The 16,431-nt window shown below is 48.8% G+C and overlaps 1 protein-coding gene across 1 annotated transcript in view; it reads right to left on the bottom strand.

Annotated features, from left to right (window-relative positions):
- Window positions 1-16,431, bottom strand: part of LOC138252353 (myosin-IIIb-like) — a 407,650-nt gene that overhangs the window by 313,900 nt on the left and 77,319 nt on the right. The window lies entirely within an intron of this gene.

The following is a 16,431-nucleotide window of genomic DNA, read 5'->3' on the forward strand; positions in this document are numbered from 1 at the left end:
ACCAGTGCTGGCTTGTGCTGCTCCACACTGTAGGAGGCTGGCCTGGCTTGTTGTGGGTACCAGAGGTACTTACACCTTGTGCCAGGTCCAGTTATCCCTTATTAGTGTAGAAGAGGTGTTTCTAGCAGCTAAGGCCGATAGAAGGTAGCTATGGCAAAGCAGCTTAGGCTGAACTAGGAGACATGCAAAGCTCCTACTATACCACTGGTGTCATATGCACAATATCATAAGAAAACACAATACACAGTTATATACTAAAAATAAAGGTACTTTATTTTTATGACAATATGCCAAAAGTATATCAGTGAGTACCCTCAGTATGAGGATACGTTATATACACAAGATATATGTACACAAACCAAAATTAGTTAAGTAATAGCAAGAAAAGTAATGCAAACTGTGTAGAATTACAATAGATTGCAATGGGAGCACATAGGTATAGGGGCAACACAAACCATATACTCCAAAAGTGGAATGCAAACCACGAATGGACCCCAAACCTATGTGAGCTTGTACAGGGTCGCTGGGACTGTAAGAAAACAGTGAAGGTTAGAAAAATAGCCCACCCCAAGACCCTGAAAAGTAGGTGTAAAGTGCACCTACTACACCCAGAGAGCACAGAAGTCGTGATAGGGGGATTCTGCAGGAAGAACAAACACCAGCAATGCAACAATAGTGGATTTCCGGACCTGAGTACCTGTCAGACAAGGGGACCAAGTCCAATAGCTGCAACAGTATCAAGAGTAGGCAGGAGCCCAGGAAATGCCAGCTGAGGGTGCAAGGAAGCTGCCACCAGATGGGAGAAGCTTGGAGTTCTGCAAGAAAGAAGAGAGCTAGGGACTTCTCCTTTGGAAGACGGATGTCCCACGTCACGATGAAGCTTGCAGAGGTATTCTCACGCAGAAAGACCACAAACAAGCCTTGCTAGCTGCAAGGGTCGCGGTAGAGGTTTTTGGGTGCTGCTGTGGCCCAGGAGGGACCAGGATGTCGTCACTTGGAGGAGGAGACAGAGGGGGCGCCCAGCAACTCAGGGAGCCCTCACAGAAGCAAGCAGCACCCGCAGAAGTACCGGATCAGGCACTTAGAAGAAGAGTGAACTGGAGTCCACGCGAAGTCACAAAAGGGAGTCCCACGATGCCGGAGAACAACTCAGAAGGTTGTGCACTGCAGGAAGGAGTGTCGGGGACGCAGGCTTGGCTGTGCATGAAGGAAATCCTAGAAGAGTGCACAGGAGCCGGAGCACCTGCAAATCACGCGGTACCCAGCAATGTAGTCTAGCGTGGGGAGGCAAGGACTTACCTCCACCAAACTTGGACTGAAGAGTCATTGGACTGTGGGAGTCACATGGACAGAGTTGCTGAGTTCCAGGGACCACGCTCGACAGGATGAGAGGGGACCCAGAGGACCAGTGTTGCAGTCTTTTGGTGCCTGCATTAGCAGGGGGAAGACTTCGTCAACCCACAGGAGATTTCTTCGAAGCTTCTGGTGCAGGGTGAAGGCAGGCTACCCCCAGAGCATGCACCACCTGGAAACAGTTGAGAAAGCTGGCAGAATGAGGCGATACAAGGTTGCTAGTAGTCATCTTGCTACTTTGTTGCGGTTTTGCAGGCATCCTGAGCAGTCAGCGGTCGATCCTTTGGTAGAAGGTGAAGAGGGAGATGCAGAGGAACTCTGGTGAGCTCTTGCATTCGTTATCTGGTGAATTCCCCAAAGCAGAGACCCTAAATAGCCAGAAAAGGAGGTTTGGCTACCTAGGAAGGAGGATTGGCTACCAAGAGAGGTAAGAGCCTATCAGAAGGAGCCTCTGACATCACCTGCTGGCACTGCCCACTCAGAGCAGTCCAGTGTGCCACAGACACCTCTGTTTCCAAGTTGGCAAAGGTCTGGGACACATTGGAGGAGCTCTGGGCACCTCCCCGGGGTGGTGCAGGTCAGGGGAGTGGTCACTCCCCTTTCCTTTGTCCAGTTTTGTGCCAGAGCAGGGCTGGGGGATCCTTCAACCGGTGTAGACTGGCTTATGCAGAGATGGGCACCATCTGTGCCCATCAAAGCATTTCCAGAGGCTGGGGGAGGCTACTCCTCCCCAGCCCTCACACCTATTTCCAAAGGGAGAGGGTGTTACACCCTCTCTCAGAGGAAGTCCTTTGTTCTGCCTTCCTGGGCCAGGGCTGCCTGGACCCCAGGAGGGCAGAAACCTGTCTGAGGGGTTGGCAGCAGCAGCAGCTGGAGTGGGGACCCCGGAAGGCAGTTTGGCAATACCCGGGTACTGTGCTAGAGACCCGGGAGATCATGGAATTGTCCCCCCAATACCAGAATGGTATTGGGGTGACAATTCCATGATCTTAGAGATCTTACATGGCCATGTTCGGAATTACCATTGTGACGCTAAACATAGGTAGTGACCTATGTATAGTGCACGCATGTAATGGTGTCCCCGCACTCACCAAGTCCGGGGAATTTGCCCTGAACGATATGGGGGCACCTTGGCTAGTGCCAGGGTGCCCACACACTAAGTAACTTTGCACCCAACCTTCACCAGGTGAAGGTTAGACATATAGGTGTCTTATAAGTTACTCAAGTGCAGTGGTAAATGGCTGTGAAATAACGTGGATGTTATTTCACGCAGGCTGCACTGGCAGGCCTGTGTAAGAATTGTCAGAGCTCCCTATGGGTGGCAAAAGAAATGCTGCAGCCCATAAGGATCTCCTGTAACCCCAATACCCTAGGTACCTCAATACCATATACTAGGGAATTATAAGGGTGTACCAGTATGCCAATGTGAATTGGTAAATTTAGTCACTAGCCTGTTAGTGACAAATTTGGAAAGCAAAGAGAGAGCATAACCACTGAGGTTCTGGTTAGCAGAGCCTCAGTGAGACAGTTAGGCATCACACAGGGAACACATAAAGGGCACATACTTATGAGCACTGGGGCCCTGCCTGGCAGGGTCCTAGTGACACAGACTAAAACATCATATATACAGTGAAATATGGGGGTAACATGCCAGGGAAGATGGTACTTTCCTACACACACCCAGCCCTCTGAAGAAGTCTATGGAGTGAGACGAGCACAGCGGCAGAAATGTCCCTGGACACTCGGTTAGGGCACTGTGTAAGTGCACACCAGCATCACCATGGTACAGTTACCACAAGAACCACCATGTGGGTGGTGGAGGGGGGCCGCAGCTAGGACCAGGACTGGGGCTTGGCTTCGGCTGAGCGAGACCATGGGTCAACCCAAGGTGGAAGTGGAATCATGGGAACTGTGAGAGGAAGAATAATACTATGACTGATTGTCTGAATCAGACCCTCAGGAACTAGCTTAGCAAATGAGGCAGTAGGTTCTAGAGCTCTTTAAAGGGTTTATCACATGGGACAGATGAAACAGACCCAGAAACAGATGTGCACCACAGATGAAGTAGGACGATGGAGAGGGTGACTGTGGTAGAACCAGGGAGGAAAGCTTAGAAACACAACAGTGTGGGAGACCAAGGGTTCAACCAGGGTTGAACCAACCAAACGTACAATGAGAACCACGCACAAACCAGCAGAACAAGAAGAACTGGGGCTGGTTTAGGCCACAGACAGGAGCAGGTACTGTAGCAAAGAAATAAAGCCAGGGGTGCATCACTACTGTTAGACCCAAAACAGGGGTGAGGCAGGACAAACCCACCACCAGTACTGACGAAGACAAGGGACAAGCAGACCGACATGGAATGACCAAGGGTGCAAGCAAAACCATAAAATGCCAGACAGATTCTCTCCCCCACGTCTGTTCTAAAGCAAATGCGGTAACAACTGCAGGTGGCTTGAGAACAGATGGAGAAAACCAAGCAGAAAGAAGACCAAAGAGAGCTTAAGGGACAACTGCAGAATTACAAGTCAGCAATCTTCCTAGAACAATTCATACTTGAGCTCAAAAACTGAAAGTAGCTAAAAATCACCAAAAGGAGCCTTTCCAAATGATAGACATTCAGCATAGCCTCATACCATCTCCAGCAATGGCAGAAGCATTAAATACTTTACTTGCAGAAAAATAAAGGATACACAATGTCCAGAACATGATCGTGATTGTCATGATAACCAGGAATGCACCAAGGAAACTTTTAGAAACTCACAGTGAAGAGGAAACATGCCATACACCCAATTCCCCTCTGAGCACAAGGACTGCTATGAGAAAGTAAAAAATCATTGCTCACAACTGTGATGTCTTGCCTGCACTACTTGCCAATAAAATTGCTACAGTCATTGCTCCTTGTGCAGCCAAAGTAGGAAATTATTTAAAGCAGCCATGGTGCCAGCTATCATATGCCACTACTAACCTCACTGTGTAGAAAAGAGTCCTCCTTAAATTCTCCATAATGGTGGGCCCACTGCTGGTCTCCTTTGGACATCCAGAATCTTGGAAATACATTTCAAATGCAGTTCTACTTGAACCTCCACCAGAAACTGGATAGATGAAAGTTAGGTTTTAGACCTGAGCATGACAATGAGACAATTATTTCATAATGAATAATGTCCTCTCAACATGCTACCTCACAAACTCAGACCGATCACTGAAGCAGTTCAGGAAGGATCTCAAGACCTGCCTTTTCGATTGAGCAGCATGCTCGCAAACAGTGCCTGGAGACCCCATGGGTGATTAGCCGTGCTATAGACTATGGCGACCAAGGTTATAACCAGAATCATGGGTAGAACAAAGAACCATAAAGGAGACCAAGGGTACAATCATAGTCATGTGAGAACAAGGCTAAGATAAGAACCATATGTGAGAGCAAAGGTGCGGCTAGAACCAAGTGTTCAACCGGAGCTGGTAGGGGCTTAGGGAATAACCAGAGCCATGTGGGAATCAAAGGTTCTACCAGAACTGGGGGCTGGATTAGGCCAAGAATAGAATCCACTAGTTAAGATATTACCAAATCCAGGGGCTGTTTATCAGTGTTAAATCCAAAAGCAGGGTTGAGAAGGGGCAGCCATACAAATAGGGTGATCAAAAGATAAAGTCAAAACCACACAGGAGGCCAGGGGTGCACACAGAAGTAAATGTGGGATTAAAGGAAGAACCAGAACATCATGAGAAACCAAAGGTCCAACCAGACCAAAGAAAGAACAAGAACCGCATGGGAAACTAAGGATCCAACAAGAATCATATGCAAGACCAAAGAAAGAACTAGAACTACATGAGAAACAAAGGGTCCAACTCAAATCACACACAAGACCAAAGGAAGAACTAGAACTACATGGAAATCAGAGGTCGAATCATAATCACATGAGACCAGTGGAAGAACCAGAAGTCCATGAGAAACCAACCACAACTACATGAGAAACAAAGGAACCAACCAGAATCACATGTGAGACCAAAGGAAGAACCAGAACTCCATGAGAAATCAAGGGTCCAACCAGAATCACACGCAAGACCAAAGAAAGAACCTGAACTACATGAGAAACAAAGGGTCCAACCAAAATCACACACAAGACCAAAGGAAGAACCAGAGCTACATCAAAAACCAAAAGGTCCAACCAGAATCACATGCAAGACCAAAGGAAGTACCAGAACTACATGATAAACCAGGGGTTCAACCAGAATCGCATGCGAGACCAAAGGAAGAACCAGAACTACATGAGAAACCAAAGGTCCAACCAGAATCACACACAAGATCAAAGGAAGAACCAGAACTACATGAGAAACCAAAGGTCCACTAGAATCACATGCGAGACCAAAGAAAGAACCTGAACTACATGAGAAACTAAGGGTCCAACAAGAATCATGAGCAAGACCAAAGGAAGAACTAGAACTACATGGAAACCAGAGGTCCAATCAGAATTACATGTGAGAACAAAGAAGAAGCAGAACCACATGGGAAGCTAAGGATCCAACAAGAATCACATGCGAGACCAAAGAAAGAACCATAACTACATGATAAACCAGGGGTTCAACCAGAATCACATGCAAGACCAAAGGAAGAACCAGAACTACATGGAAACCAGAGGTCGCATCATAATCACACGAGACCAATGGAAGAACCAGAACTCCATGAGAAACCAACCACAACTACATGGAAACAAAGGGACCAACCAGAATCACATGTGAGACCAAAGGAAGAACCAGAACTCCATGAGAAATCAAAGGTCCAACCAGAATCACATGCAAGACCAAAGAAAGAGCCTGAACTACATGAGAAACCAGGGGTTCAACCAGAATCACATGCAAGACCAAAGGAAGAACCAGAACTACATGATAAACCAGGGGTTCAACCAGAATCGCATGCAAGACCAAAGGAAGAACTATATCTACATGAGAAACAAAGGGTCCAACCAGAATCACACACAAGACCAAAGGCAGAACCAGAACTACATGAGAAACCAAAGGTCCAACCAGAATCACACACAAGAGCAAAGGAAGAACCAGAACTACATGAGAAACCAAAGGTCCACTAGAATCACATGCAAGACCAAAGGAAGAACCATAACTACATGGAAACCAGAGTTCCATTCAGAATCACATGCGAGACCAAAGGAAGAACCAGACCTCCATGAAAAAACAAAGGTCCAACCAGAATCACGTTAGACCAAAAGAAGAACCAGAGCTACATGGAAAACAGAGGTCCAATCAGAATCACATGCAAGACCAGAGGCAGAGGCAGAGCTACATGAGAAACAAAGGGGTGCTGTGAGTAACATGTAGTCTAGGCTTTGTTTGATCTGTTCTTGCCACGAGTTTAGATTTGTGTTGGTGGATCTGTTATGCTTGTGGTTACGCATCCCACGGTTTTGATCACATACTGCCCGAGATGCTTTCCTTGTGATTGTGCAGCTGTCGCGGCCGGTGCACACAGGACGTGGTCATATCTGTGGGCTCCTGCTACCGTGGAATAAACACCAGTTATTGGATCACCCACCCATGCCTTGTCCTCTGTTGACCTCATCTTTTCAAGGGTCCAGCCAGAGTCACGCATGGGGCTCAGTGACGCCCCAGAACCACGAGAGCCCAGGAGTCACCAGCACCCGCGGGCTGTGCCCGGACTAAGATGGCTGCACCTCCAGGGTGACCTTGTAGGAACGTACCATCTTGCCTGGCATGTTACCCCCATATTTCACTGTATATATGTTGTTTTAGTGCATGTGTCACTGGGACCCTACCAGCCAGGACTCCAGTGCTCATAAGTGTGCCCTGTATGTGTTCCCTGTGTTATGACTAACTGTCTCACTGAGGCTCTGCTATCCAGAACCTCAGTGGTTATGCTCTCTCTGCTTTCTAAATCATCACTAATAGGCTAGTGACAAATTTCACCAATTCACATTGGCATACTGGAACACCCTTATAATTCCCTAGTATATGGTACTGAGGTACCCAGGGTATTGGGGTTCCAGGAGATCCCTATGGGCTGCAGCATTTCTTGTGCCACCCATAGGGAGCTCTGACAATTCTTACACAGGCCTGCCATTGCAGCCTGAGTGAAATAACGTCCATGTTATTTCACAGCCATTTACCACTGCACTTAAGTAACTTAGAAGTCACCTATATGTCTAACCTACACCTGGTGAAAGTTGGGTGCTAAGTTACTTAGTGTGTGGGCACCCTGGCACTAGCCAAGGTGCCCCCACATTGTTCAGGGCAAATTCCCCGGACTTTGTGAGTGCAGGGACACCATTACATGCGTGCACTATACATAGGTCACTACCTATGTATAGCGTCACAATGGTAACTCCGAACATGGCCATGTAACATGTCTAAGATCATGGAATTGTCACCCCAATACCATTCTGGCATTGGGGAGACAATTCCATGATCCCCCGAGTCTCTAGCACAGACCCGGGTACTGCCAAACTGCCTTTCCCGGGGTTTCACTGCAGCTGCTGCCAACCCCTCAGACAGGTTTCTGCCCTCCTGGGGTCCAGCCAGGCTTGGCCCAGGAAGGCAGAACAAAGGACTTCCTCAGAGAGAGGGTGTTACACCCTCTCCCTTTCGAAAAAGGTGTCAGGGCTGGGGAGGAGTAGCCTCCCCCAGCCTCTGGAAATGCTTTGATGGGCACAGATGGTGCCCATCTCTGCCTAGGCCAGTCTACACCGGTTCAGGGATCCCCCAGCCCTGCTCTGGTGTGAAACTGGACAAAGGAAAGGGGAGTGGCCAATCCCCTGACCTGCACCTCCCAGGGGGGGTGCCCAGAGCTCCTCCAGTGTGCTCCAGACCTCTGCCATCTTGGAAACAGAGGTGCTGTTGGCACACTGGACTGCTCTGAGTGGCCAGTGCCAGCAGGTGACATCAGAGACTCCTTCTGATAGGCTCTTACCTGTGTTGCTAGCCTATCCTCCTTCCTAGGTTGCCAAACCTCCTTTTCTGGCTATTTAGGGTCTCTGCTTTGGGGAATTCTTTAGATAACGAATGCAAGTGCTCATCAGAGTTCCTCGGCATCTCTCTCTTCACCTTCTGCCAAAGGATCGACCGCTGACTGCTCAGGACGCCTGCAAAACCGCAACAAAGTAGCGAAGACGACTACTGCAACCTTGTATCGCTGATCCTGCCGCCTTCTCGACTGTTTTCGTGGTGGTGCATGCTCTGGGGGTAGCCTGCCTCCTTCTTGCACCAGGAGCTCTGAAGAAATCTCCCGTGGGATGACGGAATCTACCCCTTGCAACCGCAGGCAACAAAAGACTGCATCACCGGTCCTCTGGGTCCCCTCTCAGCACGACGAGCGTGGACCCTGGAACTCAGCAACTCTGTCCAAGTGACTCCCACAGTCCAGTGACTCTTCAGTCCAAGTTTGGTGGAGGGAAGTCCTTGCCTCCCCACGCTAGACTGCATTGCTGGGTACGGCGTGATTTGCAGCTGCTCCGGCTCCTGTGCACTCTTCCAGGACTTCCTTCGTGCACAGCCAAGCCTGGGTCCCCGACACTCTAACCTGCAGTGCACAAACTCCCGAGTTGTCCTCCGGAGTCGTGGGACTCCCTTTTGTCTCTTCGGGTGAGCTCCGGTTCACTCCTCTTCCAAGTGCCTGTTCTGGTCCTTCAGCGGGTGCTGCCTGCTTCTGTGAGGGCTCCCTGACTTGCTGGGCGCCCCCTCTGTCTCCTCATCCAAGTGGCGACATCCTGGTCCCTCCTGGGCCACAGCAGCATCCAAAAACCCTAACCGCGACTCTTGCAGCTAGCAAGGCTTGCTTGCGGTCTTTCTGCGTGGTAACACCTCTGCAAGCTTATTCACGACGTGTGACATCCATCCCCCAAAGGGGAAGTTTCTAGCCCTCTTCATTCTTGCAGAATCCACAGCTTCTACCATCCGGTGGCAGCTTCTTTGTACCCTCAGCTGGCATTTCCTGGGCATCTGCCCACTCTCAACATTGTTGCAACTCTTGGACTTGGTCCCCTTGTTCCACAGGTACTCAGGTCTGGAAATCCACTTTGGTTGCTTTGCTGGTGTTGGTCTTCCTTGCAGAACCCCCCTATCACGAATTCTGTGCTCTCTGGGGAACTTAGGTGCACTTTGCACCCACTTTTCAGGGTCTTGGGGTGGGCTATTTTTCTAACCCTCAATGTTTTCTTACAGTCCGGGCAGGTCTGGACTCTGGCTGCTGCAATGGTGGGGGGGGGGGGGGGGGGGGGTGGAGGCCTGGACTCAGGTGTTGGCTGCTGGAATGGGGGGGGTGTAGTAGGCTGGCCTGGCTTGTAGTGGGTACCAGAGGTTCTTGCACCTTGTGCCAGGTCAAGTTATCCCTTATTAGTGTAGAAGAGGTGTAACTAGCAGCTTAGGCTGATAGAAGGTAGCTATAGCAGTGCAGCTTAGGCTGAACTAGGAGACATGCAAAGCTCCTACTATACCACTGGTGTCATATGCACAATATCATAAGAAAACACAATACACAGATATTCTAAAAATAAAGGTACTTTATTTTTATGACAATATGCCAAAAGTATCTCAGTGAGTACCCTCAGTATGAGGATGACAAATACACACAAGATATATTTACACAAACCAAAATTAGTTAAGTAATAGCAAGAAAAGTAATGCAAACAGTGTAGAATTACAATAGATTGCAATAGGGGCACATAGGTATAGGGGAAACACAAACCATATACTCCAAAAGTGGAACGCGAACCACGAATGGACCCCAAACCTATGTGAGCTTGTAGAGGGTCGCTGGGACTGTAAGAAAACAGTGAGGGTTAGAAAAATAGCCCACCCCAAGACCCTGAAAGGTAGGTGTAAAGTGCACCTACAACCCCCAGAGAGCACAGAAGTCGTGATATGGGGATTCTGCAAGGAAAAATAACACCAGCAATGCAACAACAGTGGATTTCCGGACCTGAGTACCTGTAAGGCAAGGAGACCAAGTCCAAGAGTCAGAAGAGTGTCCAGAGTGGGCAGGAGCCCAGGAAATGCCAGCTGATGGTGCAAGGAAGCTGCCACCGGATGGAAGAAGCTTGGTGTTTTGCAAGAACAAAGATGACTAGGAACTTCCCCTTTGGAGGAACGATGTTCCACGCCGTGAAGAAGCTTGCAGAGGTGTTCCCACGCAGAAAGACCGCAAACAAGCCTTGCTAGCTGCAAGGGTTGCGGTTAGGGTTTTTGGATGCTGCTGTGGCCCAGGAGGGACCAGGATGTCGCCACTTGGATGAGGAGACAGAGGGGGCGACCAGCAAGTCAGGGAGCCCTCACAGAAGCAGGCAGCACCCGCAGAAGTACCTTAACAGGCACTTAGAAGAAAAGTGAACCGGAGTCCACCCGAAGAGACAAAAGGGAGTCCCACGAAGTCGGAGAACAACTCAGAAGGTTGTGCACTGCAGGAAGGAGTGTCGGGGACCCAGGCTTTGCTGTGCACAAAGGAAATCCTGGAAGAGTGCACAGGAGCTGGAGCAGCTGCAAATCACTCGGTACCCAGCAATGCAGTCTAGCGTGGGGAGGCAAGGACTTACCGCCACCAAACTTGGACTGAAGAGTCACTGGACTGTGGGAGTCACTTGGACAAAGTTGCTGAGTTCCAGGGATCACGCTCGTCGTGCTGAGAGGGGACCCAGAGGACTGGTGAAGCAGTCTTTTGTTGCCTGCGGTTGCAGGGGGAAGATTCCGTCGACCCACGGGAGATTTCTTCAGAGCTCCTGGTGCAGAAAGGAGGCTGGCTACCCCCAGAGCATGCACCACCTAGAAACAGTCGAGAAAGCCGGCAGGATGAAGCGATACAAGGTTGCTAATAGTCATCTTGCTACTTTGTTGCGGTTTTGCAGGCATCCTGAGCAGTCAGCGGACGATCCTTTGACAGAAGGTGAAGAGGGATATGCAGAGGAACTCTGATGAGCTCTTGCATTCGTTATCTGAAGAGTTCCCCAAAGCAGAGACCCTAAATAGCCAGAAAAGGAGGTTTGGCTACGTAGGAAGGAGGATTGGCTACCAAGAGAGGTAAGAGCCTATCAGAAGGAGCCTCTGACATCACCTGCTGGCACTGGCCACTCAGAGCAGTCCAGTGTGCCAGCAACACCTCTGTTTCCAAGATGGCAGAGGTCTGGGACACACTGGAGGAGCTCTGGGCACCTCCCCTGGGAGGTGCAGGTCAGGGGAGTGGTCACTCCCCTTTCCTTTGTCCAGTTTCGCGCCAGAGCAGGGCCGGGAGGATCCCTAAACCGGTGTAGACTGGCTTATGCAGAGATGGGCACCATCTGTGCCCATCAAACCATTTCCAGAGGCTGGGGGAGGCTACTCCTCCACAGCCATCACACCTATTTCCAAAGGGAGAGGGTGTAACACCCTCTCTCAGAGGAAATCCTTTGTTCTGCCTTCCTGGGCCAGGGCTGCCTGGACCGCAGGAGGGCAGAAACCTGTCTGAGGGGTTGGCAGCAGCAGCTGCAGTGGAGACCCCGGAAAGGCAGTTTGGCAGTACCCGGGTACTGTGCTAGAGACTCGGGGTCATGGAATTGCCCCCCCAATGCCAGAATGGCATTGGGGTGACAATTCCATGATCTTAGACATGTTACATGGCCATGTTCAGAGTTACCATTGTGACACTGTACATAGGTAGTGACCTATGTACAGTGCACACGTGTAATGGTGTCCCCGCACTCACAAAGTCCGGGGAATTTGCCCTGAAAAATGTAGGGGCACCTTGGCTAGTGCCAGGGTGCCCACACACTAAGTAACTTTGCACCCAACCTTCACCAGGTGAAGGTTAGGCATATAGGTGACTTATACTTTACGCAAGTGCAGTGGTAAATGGCTGTGAAATAACGTGGACGTTATTTCACTCAGGCTGCAGTGGCAGGCCTGTGTAAGAATTGTCAGAGCTCCCTATGGGTGGCAAAAGAAATGCTGCAGCCCATAGGGATCTCCTGGAACCCCAATACCCTGGGTACCTCAGTACCATATACTAGGGAATTATAAGGGTGTTCCAGTATGCCAATGTGAATTGGTGAAATTGATCACTAGCCTGTTAGTGACAATTTGGAAAGCAAAGAGAGAGCATAACCACTGAGGTTCTGATTAGCAGAGCCTCAGTGAGACAGTTAGGCATCACACAGGGAACACAAACAGGTGATATATAGACTGAAACAACATATATACAGTGAAATATGGGGTTAACATGTCAGGCAAGATGGTATTTTCCTATAGGGGGCTCAGGCCTGGATGGGGGTGGGGGGGGGGGGGGGCCTGGACTGTGGCTGCTGGACGGGGGGAGGGGGGAGCAGGATACAGGATTTGTCCGGCTACAGGATTTGGGATCTGTAAGGGCCATAAGATTGAGTGCTGCTGTCCAGAGTCTTCCAGGAGTCTGAGTGCTCTGGGCATGCGTGGCAGTCTCCTGCGGATGTAAGCCGCACACCAGACCTACCGCCGCCCCCTCTACTCACTTTCACTGTGTATTTGTAGAGGTTTGAGTCTAGGCGCTTGATCTCTGCTCTCTCCACTTCTCCCTTCCTCCCTCCTCTGTCTCCTTCCTCTTTTTGCTTTCACCGTCCATCCTCTCCACTCCTCCCTGTTGTCCTGCTCCTCTCACCCTCTACGTCCTCCCACCCCACTCCCTGCCTGCTGGGGAGCTCCTACTCTCTCTGGGGGCTATCTTTACAACCATTATTTTGCTGTGATTTGACTGAGCAGAATGTTTTGATGGAACAAAGAGGAAACACAAATTAAACTTTCTCTGTTAAACAGTCTCCCCACTCCTTTATCCATCACCCTCCGGGTCAATCACTCCTCCTTCTGGCTCTGCCACTGCCCTCCAGCCTCTTCACAGCCCTCCTCTGGCCCCTCCCCCTCCACTGATCATTTGTTAATGACCCTCCCTGGGACCACCCTCCTTCCTCATCATCATCGCCATCCTTCACAGGTCAGCCTCCTGCACCTTCCGGTACACCCCCCCCCCCCCCACAACCTCCCCCCCCCCAACCCCCTCCCCGCCCATCACTCCTTGTGGTCATCAGTCTCAAGCTCCATCCAGGCCTCTTCCTCAGTCTCCTCCTTCATCCACCGTTCACACCATCATCTTCATCCTCTCTACTTCATGCCCATCACCCCCCTCCCCACTGATCAACCCTCCTTGAAATACGTCTTCTCTTCCCTTCAATCACTTCTTTACTCTGGTTTCATCCAGCGGTTTCTTTGGCATTATTTTGTCCTGTCCTTCCTTTTCTTTTCTCTCACTCGTGTTCTCTCCTCGGGCTCTGCTCTCCTCAGCCTCCACCTCCCCCCATCACCTCCTCCTCTTGTCAGGATCCTGGAGTCTGATCGTGTATTACCCAGGGGAGCCCCCGCTCTGAGAGCGCCCCATCAGCCTCCAGGGGGCACCACGTGTGCTGTAGGACCTCTGCACCCCATCCCTCCAAGTGCCCCAAAATAGCGCATCTAAAGCTTACATTGTGTTGTTTCTCCAGATCAGAGACACAAGCAGTTCAGAATTTTTATATGGATAGTAAGAGATCTTTTTTGTTTCCTTAAAGTGCTCGCTGTCTGTAAATAAAAAAATAAAAAAATGATTTATTATTTAGGGTGGATGACATGGTCTTTCCCTCAAGAGGAGTCAAAACTGTGCCATCACTAGTTTTTACTTTTTTATTAACATAGCGCTAAGGGCTTTATGTGAGATGAAACAATTGGGCGGGTCTGTAAAACGTACAGGATGTTTGTAGTCATAGGCGTGGCTTAAAACAAACCATGTTTCTATGATTTCCATAGCGTGCCATCGGACTGGTGTTTTGGCGTTTCCTCGAGTTTTCTGTTCCTGCATCCAGATATAGAACACGACAACTGGCATACATCTAAAACCAGCCAGGACTACTGGCTTTGTCAATGATTGTCTCTGTGCGCTCGGCAGAGAGGCCAAGGATTTGATGACCAGGTATTCTGATCTCTTTCAGGCACTGTGAGAGATGTGCAGTGCCTTCGCCCTCCATCCAGAGCTCTCGATTGTGGTCTGGTAGTACCTCCTCAAGGCACCTCAGTTCAACGTAGCGCTATACAAGAGACGTTTGCTGCACACAAAAAACACAACTTCCTGAACACAGCTAACACTCAAGTGCAAATGATGTAAAACGTGAAATATAAAGAGGAACCAAGTCACTGACATGGATTACCTTAACATCTTGACACAAATTGTTCAGATATCGTCAATCTTTTACCAGTAAAGTTAAGGACATGAATGTAGCGCTCAATATAAACCTGTTTCAATGCTCGTTATAAGTTGCTATCAGTCTGAGACCCGGGCAGACCTGTAGAGCTGTCAGCAGGGCACCTGGGATTCGGGGATCCTGGGGCTGGAGTGTATTACACACAATTATGGATTCGCCACATTTGTGACGTAATCCATCACCTGCTACAGATTTTAACAAAACAAAATTAATTTCTAACTCAAACAGTTTGAACGTTTCTAAAACACAACAACGTGTCAGTTGCTGCATCGTGGAAGGCCCTTCTCAAAGTTTGACTGGTCACCTTCAGTCGCTGTACTTCAGTGTAAAATGGTGCTAACAAGGTACACCCTTCTCTAAGACAGTGTTAACATGTAAAAATGTGAAAATAATAAAACTATCTTAAAATGTGCATTAGTACACTGAGTAATGTGCCTTTTTGGCCACACAATCAACCCTGCCACATAGTTTGGTTTTCCCCAGCCGCATACTGCCTGTAACGACTAGAACCCGTGCCCTAAGTAACTAAAACCCACGCCTTCGCCAGGCACTGCTAAACACCCCACATTTTATCACTTATGACACCTTCTATGGCATCTTTCAAATTATCACTGCAACATTTGCAATAATATTATTCTTCACGAAACTGTGCATGGCGAGGGCGCCAGTTACAGTTACCTTACGTCATGGGTTATAGTTAAGAGTTATTTGAAATAACTATAACTGCTGAATTTCTATGGTTTTCTGTGTAAATTCTGAACCTAACTAAAACGTCCCTGTAACCTTTGTTTTTTTCAGTGGATTTCTATGGGTTATTTTTTAGCATGCACAGACGTGAATATAAGCAGCGGCCGAAGGCTGTACGCGGCGGGATTTGGCCGCACCCGGCGGCCCTCCCTCCCTGCATGCACCCAAACCCCACCTGCACACGGCATGAGTTCGGATACAGTGGGTGTTTTGTTTTTTTTCAATTTTTTTCTGTATTAACAAAATCCCCAGTGGATTTGCGAATGGATCCGTAAATCGGACAAAAAATACATTAACTATAATTGGGCAGTCTTTGCCCACGAGCCCTCTGTGTCCCCTATGGGGTCAGGAAATCTCTATCCTGACCCCTTATGTGTTTTTCTCTCTTCTTTTCCGACCTCCGAGCCGATGCGACAAACAAAATAACAGTTTCAACTTTCCTGTCAAGTTGCGGCCAGCTGATCATATCGGCACGTGGATCCGCAGATGAACCGTCAGTGAATCCGCAGAGGATCCGTGTTCCTATAGCTATATTTTTTGGCCTTCAATTACTCCAAAACTACTGAACGGATTTACACCAAATCACGCAAAGCATGATCTGTGCAACATAATCTACATTTGTGCCAAATTGTGTGTAATTCAGTAGGTATGTCTAAAGGCCCTATGGAAAAATAAATAGGGAAAACATGTTTTGGGACCCCCCCTTTTTCTCCGTCTCCGCTTGACAGATCACCCCGAAACTTTCCAGACAGAAGCTGAACGTGGCAAAGTATAAGTTTTGAACATTTCGTGAAGATTCGTCAAACAGCCCCAAAGTTATTAGCAAACCAAAAAATACTTTTTCTATAGAAACTAGGTCCTAACTATAACCACCTACTGGCAACTGCCACTAGGTAATACATATTATATATATATATATATATATATATATATATATATATATATATATATATCCTCCAACTCTCCTCCAAATAACAGGAGACCCAGGACACCTCCAAGGTGCAAATCAATTTATTTCAGCACACAAATCCAACGCGTTTCGGCAGCAGGATACCATCCATGAGTAAGGCTGCTGCCGAAA

This window comes from Pleurodeles waltl, chromosome 1_2 (genome assembly GCF_031143425.1).
Source record: "Pleurodeles waltl isolate 20211129_DDA chromosome 1_2, aPleWal1.hap1.20221129, whole genome shotgun sequence".
Classification (NCBI taxonomy): domain Eukaryota; kingdom Metazoa; phylum Chordata; class Amphibia; order Caudata; family Salamandridae; genus Pleurodeles; species Pleurodeles waltl.